We start from the raw sequence: 14,934 nt of genomic DNA, 5'->3' as shown, positions 1-14,934 counted from the left end.
TCTTCAAACCGGATGCTGGCCGATTTCCTTTGGGGATAGGAAGTATCAATGCACCGTACCCCTGACTGGTCAAGATGTGGCCGAATAGCACAGGGGAGAGGTATTAATTCGAGGAAGAAAAAAGTCCCATTTGTTTCTGCTACAGATGTTCATATGGTATAATGGGTTCCACGTTAGAATCTGAAACAGTGGTGTGTAGCCAGCGCGCCATATGTGTGGATGAACCTGATTAAAGCTTGGACGAATGCAGTCGTAGACATGTCTTCAATATGTGCAATAGTATTCTCTTTTTTTAAGGGAATTCTGTTCTTTTTTTTAAATATATTTTAAGACACCATGCTTTTTTTTTCTTCTTACTTTGCATAAATTCTTACACAACAATAAGATTTCTGGACTCTTCTTCCTTGCCCAAGACCTTGACTAAGTATGTCAGGTAGCTTCAACATAATTGACACATCTTAACACTAAGGCGTCCTGTTAGCAACTGTCTTTTAATTTGAATTTTTACCGTTGAGTGGGGAAATAAGTAGCTCGTCCATTCAGTGAGCCGAATGGAATCATGTTTTGGAGGAAAATAGAATAAATCAAAGAGAGGGGAGGGGGGAGAAGAAGAGAATGGGTGAATAAAAATTTCCAAGCTGTTATTTAGTGACTTTGTCCTGGTTTGATCTACTAAAAGACTTCCGCTGAAAATCATTAAAATTATGAATTCTCTCCCCTTGCCCTATGTAGGACTCTTTTGTAACTGGAAAAAAATATATCCGCCGTAATCAAGTCAGCATAAGTGAAGATCGGTATGTGCAGTAGGGAATTCGGCTTTTCTTTTTTTAATATCTTTTAAGACCTCATGGTTTTTTTCCTTTTTAACTTCCTTGCATTAATTATAAGGTATAATGGGTTCCACGTTAGAATCTGAAACGGTGGTGTGTAGCCGGTGCGCCATATGTGTTGATGAACCTGATTAAAGCTTGGACGAATGCGGTCGTAGACATGTCTACCATATGTGCAATAGTATTCTCTTTTTTTAAGGGACTTCTGTTCTTTTTTTTAAATATGTTTTAAGACACCATGCTTTTTCTTCTTACTTTGCATAAATTCTTACACAACAATAAGGATAGACCCATTAAAAATATTCATCGTTCGTTTTTATTAAAAGTTATTAAATTTTAAAAAAATTATTTTTTGTTTTTAATTTGTTTATTAAATTATTGTCAAGTTTAATATGAATTGAACCGTGTTCTTGTCCTTTTTAATACAATTTTTAAGTAAATGATAAACAAATTTTTATTTTTTACATCCATGAAACAGCAAAATGTTTATTTACATTAAACGCAGAAACACCACACAACTAGGTGTGTCAGAAACTTCGTGAAAAATAGTGAATAATTCCACCCTGTCTTTCCAAGTTTATAACTCCTCAAAAATTCAAGCCCTCAATTAAAGGGGCAAAGAACAAGGTTTCATTAAAAAACAAAACAAAAAAACAAACAACGTGGTTTAAAAAAAAAAAAGGTTTTAAACTTCGAACTTTACAGGTAAATTTCTAAAAAAACACTACTTTTTTTGTTTTAAATTTGAATATATTATTTATTGACCTTTACTCTTCAATTTGTGATATATAAGACTGCGGTGAGTAAATTAATTATTTACTTTTTAATAGAAAATGGGGGGGGCGTGAATTAAAAAAAAAAACGTTTGTCTAAAATATTACATTCGGTTTATTAGAAAGAGCATTAAATTTCACATTGACCCTGAAAATATCGTATAAATAGAATCAATAGTAAAATTTTGATAGATTTTTAAAGTTTAAAAATTGAAAAATATTAAGTTCGTAAAATTCATTACTGTTTAAAAAATATATATATTTCTATTACTTTTAAAACAACTTTAATAGTTTATTTTGGAAGTATAATTCATAAAGAAAATAAACAACCCACTTTTAACAGAGAAATTACGAGTTTTTTTATATTTTATTCGCAGTTTCGTGTTAGGGGTGTCAAAAATTCCTACACAAATTCTGATACACCTAGTACACAACTTTTTAAATTAATTCTTGTTTTTATTTTTTTTTAATTTTAGTTTGGCGTTCCTTATGATCTCTTTAATTGATAAAAAAGTTTTTTATATATTTTTATTTACATATTTTTTATATATTTTTATTATAAGGTGGTGAAAAAAATAAACATAAAATATATTTGCATGAAATATATTTGACAATTGTATCAATTTTGTGCTTCCATACCTTAATTGACAGACACAGGCGCTCCCTGCTGGTGTGTTTGAAAGTTAGGGTCTGGTTTTATTTCATTCATTTACCAATAATGCTTTTCTGAAAACTTCTGTGCCGAATTTTCCTGGTTTACTGGAAACTCCTAATCCGTTAACTGAACTCGATAATTCTAAACGAAATAAATATGCTGTGTTTCAATCAGCAGGATGATCACATATAAAACAATGCTTAGAATCAGAAAAGTTACTTAGATGGTGTCATAATATAGGCTAAGAGACTATTAGTCGCCTAGAGTTATGCCCCTTGGCCCGTGACGTATGAATCTCGTCCGCCATTGTTTCCCAGTGCAACGGTTACTACTAGACAATAAAGAACGCATTTTACACCACCCTCGAGTCTGTTTATCAATGCTTCCAAAGTATGTATTATCACGACAATATACACACAATAAAAATCTTGATATTGAAAATAAAAAAAAATAAAAAAAATAAAAAAAACGAACATTTTCGGGATCTAAAAAAAAATTAATACAAAACACACGTGGTGTCGGTATTTTTCTCGCAATCGACGATGAATACATATTCGCAACTACCACCTCCAACAATCGATTGGAACACTTCAAATTTGGCCAAATCAATGGACCGATTTATCAGGCAAGTTCATTTATATTTCGACGGCCCAATGAAAGACGTAGATTCAGACACAAAGTTAAATTACTTGCTATTATGGTCTGGTATCGAGGGCCAGGAAATAAGTGACACTTTTCCCTTTCGACAGGGAGAAGAAAGGACATTGGATAAATATATCCAATTTTTTAAGGAATATGCGAATCCGCGATCGAACTTTCGTGTAGCTAGACACAACCTACTAAAATGTAAACAAAACGCGGATGAATCGGCACACGCATTTCTAAGTCGGCTGCGTCAGACAGCCAAACAGTGTGAATACGGTCGGACGGTGGAAGAGACCATTGTGTTGGACCTATTCATATTCGGTATTTATTTACAGTCTGCACAAAAGTCCCTAATAAGAGAAGGAAGCGATCTCACGATCGAGAAAGCACTCGGAATCGTTGAGACAGAAGAAGCCACGTGTAAACAAATGGAAGCATTACGTACAACAGCAGTAGAAGACAGCTCTACACTCGCAGTTAGAGCCAGACAGCCCAGTGGACCTACCACATGTGGTAATTGTGGCACAAAACACCATCAATATAAATGCCCAGCTAAAGGCAAATACTGCCTAAAATGCAATAAAAAGGGACACTTTGCTAAAGTTTGCCACTCTAAAATGGGAGACGAGGGGCACACACGCAGACAGTCATTCCAGCCACAGAGGAAATATAATAAGAATAAAATCCACATGGCAGCAGCACATATGGGTAGCAACGACGACAGTTCCACAGAGGAGCTGTACTTTCACACAGTAAAGGAATTACCGTTAGCGACCACAGAAGCTTTCACAAAACTGAAGATAGGCAACAGCAAAGCCCAAATAGAGGTTGACGCGAAAATCGACACAGGTGCAATGAGCAACCTGTTACCTAAACAGGTATTCAAGGAACTGAAAGGAGTACCACTGGAAAAATCAGCTATAAGGCTAATTGCATTTGGAGGCTCAACGATAGACCAAGAAGGGACCTGTCGTTTAGGGGTCAGATCCCGCGACAAGTTCGTTAAAGCGACCTTTCACGTGGTGAAATCAAGAGACCCTATACTAATAGGACTCCAAACATCAAGAGAATTAGGGCTAGTCACCCTTAACTTGGCTATAAAAACGGACACAACTCATGTGACGGACAAAGCATCCCGGCCTACTCCCCCGCACGACATGAAACCGGTCCCCGTGCAGGAACCATGTACGATGGGAAACCTTGGAGAAAGGAGGAAAATCATTGAGGAATTTCCAGACGTATTCGACTCCATTGGTTGTCTGCCAGGTGAACACACCATCCATTTAAACCCCGAAGTACCACCAGTTGTCCACCCACCACGTCGAGTCCCAATATCCCTAAAAGGAAAGTTGAAATTGGAGTTGGACTCCTTAGAGGCCCAGGGAATAATTTCCCCTGTAAAGGACCCGACGCCCTGGGTAAACTCATTCGTCTGTACCACTAAAAGGAACGGATCGGTCAGGCTATGCCTCGACCCCCGAGACTTAAATAAAGCAGTGCACAGACCACACTATGCGACTCCGACATTCGAAGACATCACTGCGGAACTAGACAACGCTAGATGGTTCACAAAAGTCGATATCAAGTCCGGCTACTGGCATTTGAAACTGGACGAAAAGTCGAGACGTCTCACAACATTCATTACCCCACATGGCAGATACATGTACAACAGGTACCCCATGGGAGTCAAATCTGCCCAAGATGAGTTCCAAAGAGCCATGCAGGAAAACTTCGGAGACCTCGAAAATGTCCTATCCATATGCGACGACATAGTAGTGTACGGATTCGAGGAAGACGGCAGTGACCATGACAAGGCACTGAGGCAGCTAATGTTTAGAGCAAGGGAAAGAAACTGCAGGTTTAATTCAGAGAAATTTGTGGTGAAAACCTCCGAAATCCCTTTCTATGGCCACATAATCTCAAGAGACGGTGTCAAGCCAGATCCCCGGAAAATAGAGGCGATCACACAGATGCAACCCCCCGAGGATGCAAAGCAGCTCACCAGCTTCCTAGGCCTGGTGAACTACTTGAACAAATTCTCTCCACGACTCGCGACACTGACAAAACCCCTACGTGAGTTAACATCGAAGAAGAATGACTTCACATGGTCTTCACAGGAGCAACAGGCATTCGAAGAAATCAAAAAAGAGATCGGAAATCATACGACACTCCGATACTTCGACCCTAAAGAACCAATAGTGCTACAGGTAGATGCATCTTCAATGGGTATAGGCGCGGCTCTGCTACAAAACGACAGACCAGTAGCATTCGCGAGCAAAGCACTTTCCGGACCAGAAACACGCTACTCAAACATAGAGAGGGAGATGTTGGCTATCGTCTTTGGCCTGGAGAAATTTCACAGTTACGTTTGGGGCCACAAAACGACAATTCATACGGATCACAAGCCATTGGAGTCGATAGCATTGAAAAATCTAGCACAAGCACCCCCAAGACTGGCTAGAATGTTATTGAAGGTCGAGGGATATGATTTTATTGTAAAATATACCCCAGGAAAAACAGTTCCAATTGCAGACTGCTTGTCACGAGTAGCACCCAGACCCAGTGGGCACATTGAAGGGATCGATCTCAATGTCCATAGCATGATCTCATACCTCAACTTTGCGCCGACGAGAGTTGAAGATATAAGAGTGGAAACATCCCAGGATCCACTCCTAAAGCAACTTGTAAGCATGGTATTGACCGGCTGGCCTTCCAACCGAGCTGACTGCCCAGGTATTCTCCTGCCATTCTGGAATTTCAGAGATGAGATTGGGGTCCAGGATGGAATTCTACTCAAGAGCCAGAGAATCATTATCCCAGCCTCGTTGCAAAGAGGCATACTGGAAGAGCTGCATGCTTCACACCAAGGAGTAGAGAGAACGAGGTTACGAGCGCGTTCAGCGGTGTACTGGATAGGGTTAAATAAGGACATAGAAGATATAGTCCGAGAGTGCCACACATGCCAGAAATACCAAGCCAGTATCCCGCCCGAATCAATACTCCAGCACGAAACCCCTACGTACCCCTGGCAGTACGTCAGCACAGACTTGTTCACATTGGCAGGGAAAGAATATCTGCTTGTGGCAGATCAGTACAGCCGAAACCCCTTCGTACGACGCCTTCCGTCCGCCTCATCAATATCCGTTATTAGAAGTATTAAGACGATATTTGAGGAACAAGGAGTGCCGGAAATCTTGTACTCGGACAATGGTCCACAATTTACAAGTAAAGATTTCAAGGATTTCGCCAGGACGTACAGCTTCCAACACAGGACATCGTCCCCACATTACCCCAAGTCTAACGGATTCGCCGAAAGAATGGTGGGAACATGCAAGAAAATTTTGACGAAGGCAGGGGAAACTGGTCAAGACAGCTACCTAGCAATGATGGCTTACAGAGCCACGCCACTGTCATCAGACATTAAGTCCCCGGCAGAGTTACTCAACGGACGAAAAATACGGACACCCCTAGTATCCAAGCAACAACTTGGCGATGAGCAGACTAGGACAGCCATACAGAAACAGAAAGATCAGTCTAAGGTCTGCTATGACAGGAAACATAACAGACACCACTCCCACCTACATGCAGGACAGAATGTCTATGTCCAGCAGGAAAAAGCAAAGATATGGGAGCCTGGAAAAATTCAGCACTCCAGCGTGACACCCAGATCCTACATAGTTGAATCTGAGAACGGTAACACCTATAGAAGGAACAGGCAGTTCCTCAGACCAGCTGGGAGGAGATCAACAACCGCAAATAGATCCGACCAACCTCGCCCCAGCGACTCTCCACCGGATCCCACCCAGAAGGAAGGTCCCCCCCCCTAAACAAATCGAACAGCCGACCACCGAACAACACTCCAGCGGCACGCCTCACACCCGAACTGAGAAATTCACCCCCGAATTAAGAAGATCTCAGAGACGAGTGAATGCTCCTCAGAAACTGAACTTATAGGTTACACTATCCTAAAAAAAAGAGACAATACCATTACCCTAGAACAATGGAGACAAGCTAAATAATATATTAGAGACTATGTTATCCCTTAATCAGATAAAGGCTAAATATCGCCCTTGGACTAGATACATATATATAGAAGGGAAGGGATGTCATAATATAGGCTAAGAGACTATTAGTCGCCTAGAGTTATGCCCCTTGGCCCGTGACGTATGAATCTCGTCCGCCATTGTTTCCCAGTGCAACGTTTACTACTAGACAATAAAGAACGCATTTTACACCACCCTCGAGTCTGTTTATCAATGCTTCCAAAGTATGTATTATCACGACAGATGGTACTTCTGCAGTATATGGACGGTTGCCATCTTTTGAGGGTGATAACTACAATTTCTTCTTGGTCAATAGCAAAGACAAATGAAAGTAATAGTAAAGACAAATGAAAGTAATAGAAAAGACAAATCAAAGTAATAGAAAAGACAAATGAAGTAATAGCAAAGAAAAATGAAAGTAATAGAAAAGACAAATGAAAGTAATAGTAAAGACAAATGAAAGTAATAGTAAAGACAAATGACAGTAATAGAAAAGACAAATGAAGTAATAGCAAAGACAAATGAAAGTAATAGTAAAGCCAAATGAAGTAATAGCAAAGACAAATGAAAGTAATAGCAAAGACAAATGCAAGTAATAGCAAAGACAAACAAAAGTAATAGTAAAGACAAATAAAGTAATAGCAAAGACAAATGAAAGTAATAGTAAAGACAAATGAATAGCAAAGACAAATGAAAGTAATAGAAAAGACAAATGGAGTAAGAGCAAAGACAAATGAAAGTAATAGAAAAGACAAATGAAAGTAATAGTAAAGACAAATGAATAGCAAAGACAAATGAAAGTAATAGAAAAGACAAATGAAAGTAATAGCAAAGATAAATGAAAGTAATATCAAAGACAAATGAAAGTAATAGAAAAGACAAATGAAAGTAATAGAAAAGACAAATGAAAGTAATAGTAAAGAAAATGAAGTAATAGCAAAGACAAATGAAAGTAATAGAATAGACAAATGAATTAATAGCAAAGACAAATGAAGAAATAGCAAAGACAAATGAAAGTAATTCAAAAGACAAATGAAAGTAATAGAAAAGACAAATGAAGTAATAGCAAAGACAAATGAAAGTAATAGCAAAGACAAATGAAAGTAATAGAAAAGACAAATGAAGTAATAGCAAAGACAAATGAAAGTAATAGTAAAGACAAATAAAGTAATAGCAAAGACAAATGAAAGTAGTAGAAAAGACCAATAAAAGTAATAGCAAAGACAAATGGAAGTAATAGAAAAGACAAATGAAAGTAATAGCAAAGACAAAGGCAAGTAATAGCAAAGACAAACGGAAGTAATAGAAAAGACAAATGAAAGTAATAGAAAAGACAAATGAAAGTAATAGAAAAGACAAATGAAGTAATAGCAAAGACAAATGTATCTAATAGAAAAGAAAAATGAAAGTAATAGAAAAGACAAATGAAGTAATAGCAAAGACAAATGTAACTAATAGAAAAGACAAATGAAAGTAATAGAAAAGACAAATGAAAGTAATAGAAAAGACAAATGAAAGTAATAGCAAAGACAAATGAAAGTAATAGAAAAGACTAATAAAAGTAATAGAAAAGACTAATAAAAGTAATAGAAAAGACAAATGAAAGTAATAGAAAAGACAAATGAAAGTAATAGAAAAGACAAATGAAGTAATAGCAAAGACAAATGAAAGTAATAGAAAAGACAAATGAAAGTAATAGCAAAGACAAATAAAAGTAATAGAAAAGACAAATGAAAGTAATAGCAAAGACAAATGAAAGTAATAGAAAAGACAAATGAAAGTAATAGCAAAGACAAATGAATGTAATAGAAGAGACAAATGAAAGTAATAGAAAAGACAAATGAAAGTAATAGAAAAGACAAATGAAAGTAATAGAAAAGACAAATGAAAGTAATAGAAAAGACAAATGAAAGTAATAGAAAAGACAAATGAAAGTAATAGCAAAGACAAATGAAAGAAATAGAAAAGACAAATGAAAGTAATAGAAAAGACAAATGAAAGTAATAGAAAAGACAAATGAAAGTAATAGAAAAGACAAATGAAAGTAATAGCAAAGACAAAGGCAAGTAATAGCAAAGACAAACGGAAGTAATAGAAAAGACAAATGAAGTAAAAGAAAAGACAAAATGAAAGTAATAGAAAAGACAAATGAAAGTAATAGCAAAGACAAATGAAAGTAATAGAAAAGACAAATGAAAATAATAGCAAAGAAAAATGAAAGTAATAGAAAAGACAAATGAAAATAATAGCAAAGACAAATGAAAGTAATAGCAAAGAAAAATGAAAGTAATAGAAAAGACAAATGAAAGTAATAGCAAAGACAAATGAAAGTACTAGAAAAGACAAAGGAAAGTAATAGCAAAGACAAATGAAAGTAATAGAAAAGACAAATGAAAATAATAGCAAAGACAAATGAAAGTAAAAGAAAAGACAAATGAAAGTAATAGCAAAGAAAAATGAAAGTAATAGAAAAGACAAATGAAAGTAATAGCAAAGACAAATGAAAGTAATAGAAAAGACAAATGAAAGTAATAGAAAAGACAAATGAAAGTAATAGAAAAGACAAATGAAAGTAATAGAAAAGACAAATGAAAGTAATAGAAAAGACAAATGAAAGTAATAGAAAAGACAAATGAAAGTAATAGCAAAGACAAATGAAAGAAATAGAAGAGACAAAGGAAAGTAATAGCAAAGACAAATGAAAGTAATAGAAAAGACAAATGAAAGTAATAGAAAAGACAAATCAAAGTAATAGAAGAGACGAATGAAAGTAATAGAAAAGACAAATGAAAATAATAGAAAAGACAAATGAAAGTAATAGAAAAGACAGATGAAAGAAATAAAAAAGACAAATGAAAGTTATAGAAAAGACAAATGAAAGAAATAGAAAAAACAAATAAAAGTAATAGAAAAGACAAATGAAAGAAATAAAAAAGACAAAGGAAAGTAATAGAAAAGACAAATGAAAGTAATAGAAAAGACAAATCAAAGTAATAGAAAAGACAAAGGAAAGTAATAGAAAAGACAAAGGAAAGTAATAGAAAGACAAATCAAAGTAATAGAAAAGACAAATGAAAGTAATAGAAAAGACTAATAAAAGTAATAGAAAAGACAAATGAAAGTAATAGAACAGACAAATGAAACTAATAGAAAAGACAAATGAAAGTAATAGCAAAGACAAATGGAAGTAATAGAAAAGACAAATGAAAGTAATAGCAAAGACAAAGGAAAGTAATAGCAAAGACAAATGGAAGTAATAGAAAATACAAATGAAGTAATAGCAAAGACAAATGAAAGTAATAGCAAAGACAAATGAAAGTAATAGAAAAGACTAATAAAAGTAATAGAAAAGACAAATGAAAGTAATAGCAAAGACAAAGGAAAGTAATAGAAAAGACAAATGAAAGTAATAGAAAAGACAAATGAAGTAATAGAAAAGACAAATGAAGTAATAGAAAAGACAAATGAAGTAATAGCAAAGACAAATGAAACTAATAGAAAAGACAAATAAAAGTAATAGCAAAGACAAATGAAAGTAATAGCAAAGACAAAGGAAAGTAATAGAAAAGACAAATGAAAGTAATAGCAAAGACAAATGAAGTAATAGCAAAGACAAATGAAAGTAATAGAAAAGACAAATAAAAGTAATAGCAAAAACAAATGAAAGTAATAGCAAAGACAAATCAAAGTAATAGAAAAGACAAAGGAAAGTAATAGAAAAGACAAATGAAAGTAATAGAAAAGACAAATGAAAGTAATAGAAAAGACAAATGAAAGTAATAGAAAGACAAATGAAAGTAATAGAAAAGACAAATGAAAGTAATAGAAAAGACAAATGAAAGTAATAGCAAAGACAAATGAAAGTAATATCAAAGACAAATGAAAGTAATAGAAAAGACAAATGAAAGTAATAGAAAAGACAAAGGAAAGTAATAGAAAAGACAAATGAAAGTAATAGCAAAGACAAATGAAAGTAATAGAAAAGACAAATGAAAGTAATAGCAAAGACAAATGAAAGTAATAGAAAAGACAAATGAAAGAAATAGAAAAGAAAATGAAAGTAATGGCAAAGACAAATGAAAGTAATAGAAAAGACAAATGAAAGTAATATCAAAGACAAATGAAAGTAATAGAAAAGACAAATGAAAGTAATATCAAAGACAAATGAAAGTAATAGAAAAGACAAATGAAAGTAATATCAAAGACAAATGGAAGTAATAGAAAAGACAAATGAAAGTAATATCAAAGACAAATGAAAGTAATAGAAAAGACAAATGAAAGTAATAGAAAAGACAAATGAAAGTAATAGAAAAGACAAATGAAAGTAATAGCAAAGACAAATGAAAGTAATAGCAGACAAATGAAAGTAATAGCAAAGACAAATGAAAGTAATAGAAAAGACAAATGAAAGTAATAGAAAAGACAAATGAAAGTAATAGAAACGACAAATGAAAGTAATAGAAAAGACAAATGAAAGTAATAGAAAAGACAAATGAAAGTAATATCAAAGACAAATGAAAGTAATAGAAAAGACAAATGAAAGTAATAGAAAAGACAAATGAAAGTAATAGCAAAGACAAATGAAAGTAATAGAACAGACAAATGAAACTAATAGAAAAGACAAATGAAAGTAAAAGAAAAGACAAATGGAAGTAATAGAAAAGACAAATGAAAGTAATAGCAAAGACAAAGGAAAGTAATAGCAAAGACAAATGGAAGTAATAGAAAAGACAAATGAAAGTAATAGAAAAACAAATGAAACTAATAGAAAAGACAAATGAAAGTAATAGCAAAGACAAATGGAAGTAATAGAAAAGACAAATGAAAGTAATAGCAAAGACAAAGGAAAGTAATAGCAAAGACAAATGGAAGTAATAGAAAAGACAAATGAAGTAATAGCAAAGACAAATGAAAGTAATAGCAAAGACAAATGAAAGAAATAGAAAAGACTAATAAAAGTAATAGAAAAGACAAATGAAAGTAATAGAAAAGACAAATGAAAGTAATAGAAAAGACAAATGAAAGTAATATCAAAGACAAATGAAAGTAATAGAAAAGACAAATGAAAGTAATAGAAAAGACAAATGAAAGTAATATCAAAGACAAATGAAAGTAATAGAAAAGACAAATGAAAGTAATATCAAAGACAAATGAAAGTAATAGAAAAGACAAATGAAAGTAATAGAAAAGACAAATGAAAGTAATAGAAAAGACAAATGAAAGTAATAGCAAAGACAAATGAAAGTAATAGCAGACAAATGAAAGTAATAGCAAAGACAAATGAAAGTAATAGAAAAGACTAATGAAAGTAATAGAAAAGACAAATGAAAGTAATAGAAACGACAAATGAAAGTAATAGAAAAGACAAATGAAAGTAATAGAAAAGACAAATGAAAGTAATAGAAAAGACAAATGAAAGTAATAGAAAAGACAAATGAAAGTAATAGAAAAGACAAATGAAAGTAATAGCAAAGACAAATGAAAGTAATAGAACAGACAAATGAAACTAATAGAAAAGACAAATGAAAGTAATAGCAAAGACAAATGGAAGTAATAGAAAAGACAAATGAAAGTAATAGCAAAGACAAAGGAAAGTAATAGCAAAGACAAATGGAAGTAATAGAAAAGACAAATGAAAGTAATAGAAAAACAAATGAAACTAATAGAAAAGACAAATTAAAGTAATAGCAAAGACAAATAGAAGTAATAGAAAAGACAAATGAAAGTAATAGAAAAGACAAAGGAAAGTAATAGCAAAGACAAATGGAAGTAATAGAAAAGACAAATGAAGTAATAGCAAAGACAAATGAAAGTAATAGCAAAGACAAATGAAAGTAATAGAAAAGACTAATAAAAGTAATAGAAAAGACAAATGAAAGTAATAGAAAAGACAAATGAAAGTAATATCAAAGACAAATGAAAGTAATAGAAAAGACAAATGAAAGTAATAGAAAAGACAAATGAAAGTAATATCAAAGACAAATGAAAGTAATAGAAAAGACAAATGAAAGTAATATCAAAGACAAATGAAAGTAATAGAAAAGACAAATGAAAGTAATAGAAAAGACAAATGAAAGTAATAGAAAAGACAAATGAAAGTAATAGAAAAGACAAATGAAAGTAATAGAAAAGACAAATGAAGGTAATAGAAAAGACAAATGAAAGTAATAGAAAAGACAAATGAAAGTAATAGCAAAGACAAATGAAAGTAATATCAAAGACAAATGAAAGTAATAGAAAAGACAAATGAAACTAATATCAAAGACAAATGAAAGTAATAGCAAAGACAAATGAAAGTAATAGCAAAGACAAATGAAAGTAATATCAAAGACAAATGAAAGTAATAGAAAAGACAAATGAAAGTAATATCAAAGACAAATGAAAGTAATAGCAAAGACAAATGAAAGTAATAGAAAAGACAAATGAAAGTAATATCAAAGACAAATGAAAGTAATAGAAAAGACAAATGAAAGTAATAGAAAAGACAAATGAAAGTAATATCAAAGACAAATGAAAGTAATAGAAAAGACAAATGAAAGTAATAGAAAAGACAAAGGAAAGTAATAGAAAAGACAAATGAAAGTAAATGCAAAGACAAATGAAAGTAATAGAAAAGACAAATGAAAGTAATAGCAAAGACAAATGAAAGTAATAGAAAAGACAAATGAAAGTAATATCAAAGACAAATGAAAGTAATAGAAAAGACAAATGAAAGTAATATCAAAGACAAATGGAAGTAATAGAAAAGACAAATGAAAGTAATATCAAAGACAAATGAAAGTAATAGAAAAGACAAATGAAAGTAATAGAAAAGACAAATGAAAGTAATAGAAAAGACAAATGAAAGTAATAGCAAAGACAAATGAAAGTAATAGCAGACAAATGAAAGTAATAGCAAACACAAATGAAAGTAATAGAAAAGACAAATGAAAGTAATAGAAAAGACAAATGAAAGTAATAGAAACGACAAATGAAAGTAATAGAAAAGACAAATGAAAGTAATAGAAAAGACAAATGAAAGTAATAGAAAAGACAAATGAAAGTAATAGAAAAGACAAATGAAAGTAATAGCAAAGACAAATGAAAGTAATAGAACAGACAAATGAAACTAATAGAACAGACAAATGAAAGCTATAGCAAAGACAAATGGAAGTAATAGAAAAGACAAATGAAAGTAATAGCAAAGACAAAGGAAAGTAATAGCAAAGACAAATGGAAGTAATAGAAAAGACAAATGAAAGTAATAGAAAAGACAAATGAAACTAATAGAAAAGACAAATGAAAGTAATAGCAAAGACAAATGGAAGTAATAGAAAAGACAAATGAAAGTAATAGCAAAGACAAAGGAAAGTAATAGCAAAGACAAATGGAAGTAATAGAAAAGACAAATTAAGTAATAGCAAAGACAACTGAAAGTAATAGCAAAGACAAATGAAAGTAATAGAAAAGACTAATAAAAGTAATAGAAAAGACAAATGAAAGTAATATCAAAGACAAATGAAAGTAATAGAAAAGACAAATGAAAGTAATAGAAAAGACAAATGAAAGTAATATCAAAGACAAATGGAAGTAATAGAAAAGACAAATGAAAGTAATATCAAAGACAAATGAAAGTAATAGAAAAGACAAATGAAAGTAATAGAAAAGACAAATGAAAGTAATAGAAAAGACAAATGAAAGTAATAGCAAAGACAAATGAAAGTAATAGCAGACAAATGAAAGTAATAGCAAAGACAAATGAAAGTAATAGAAAAGACAAATGAAAGTAATAGAAAAGACAAATGAAAGTAATAGAAACGACAAATGAAAGTAATAGAAAAGACAAATGAAAGTAATAGAAAAGACAAATGAAAGTAATAGAAAAGACAAATGAAAGTAATAGAAAAGACAAATGAAAGTAATAGAAAAGACAAATGAAAGTAATAGCAAAGACAAATGAAAGTAATAGAACAGACAAATGAAACTAATAGAAAAGACAAATGAAAGTA

The sequence above is a fragment of the Euprymna scolopes genome, chromosome 46 (genome assembly GCF_053919585.1).
Source record: "Euprymna scolopes isolate OS-2025 chromosome 46, ASM5391958v1, whole genome shotgun sequence".
Classification (NCBI taxonomy): Eukaryota; Metazoa; Mollusca; class Cephalopoda; order Sepiida; family Sepiolidae; genus Euprymna; species Euprymna scolopes.
Note: the sequence above shows the minus strand (reverse complement) of the source record.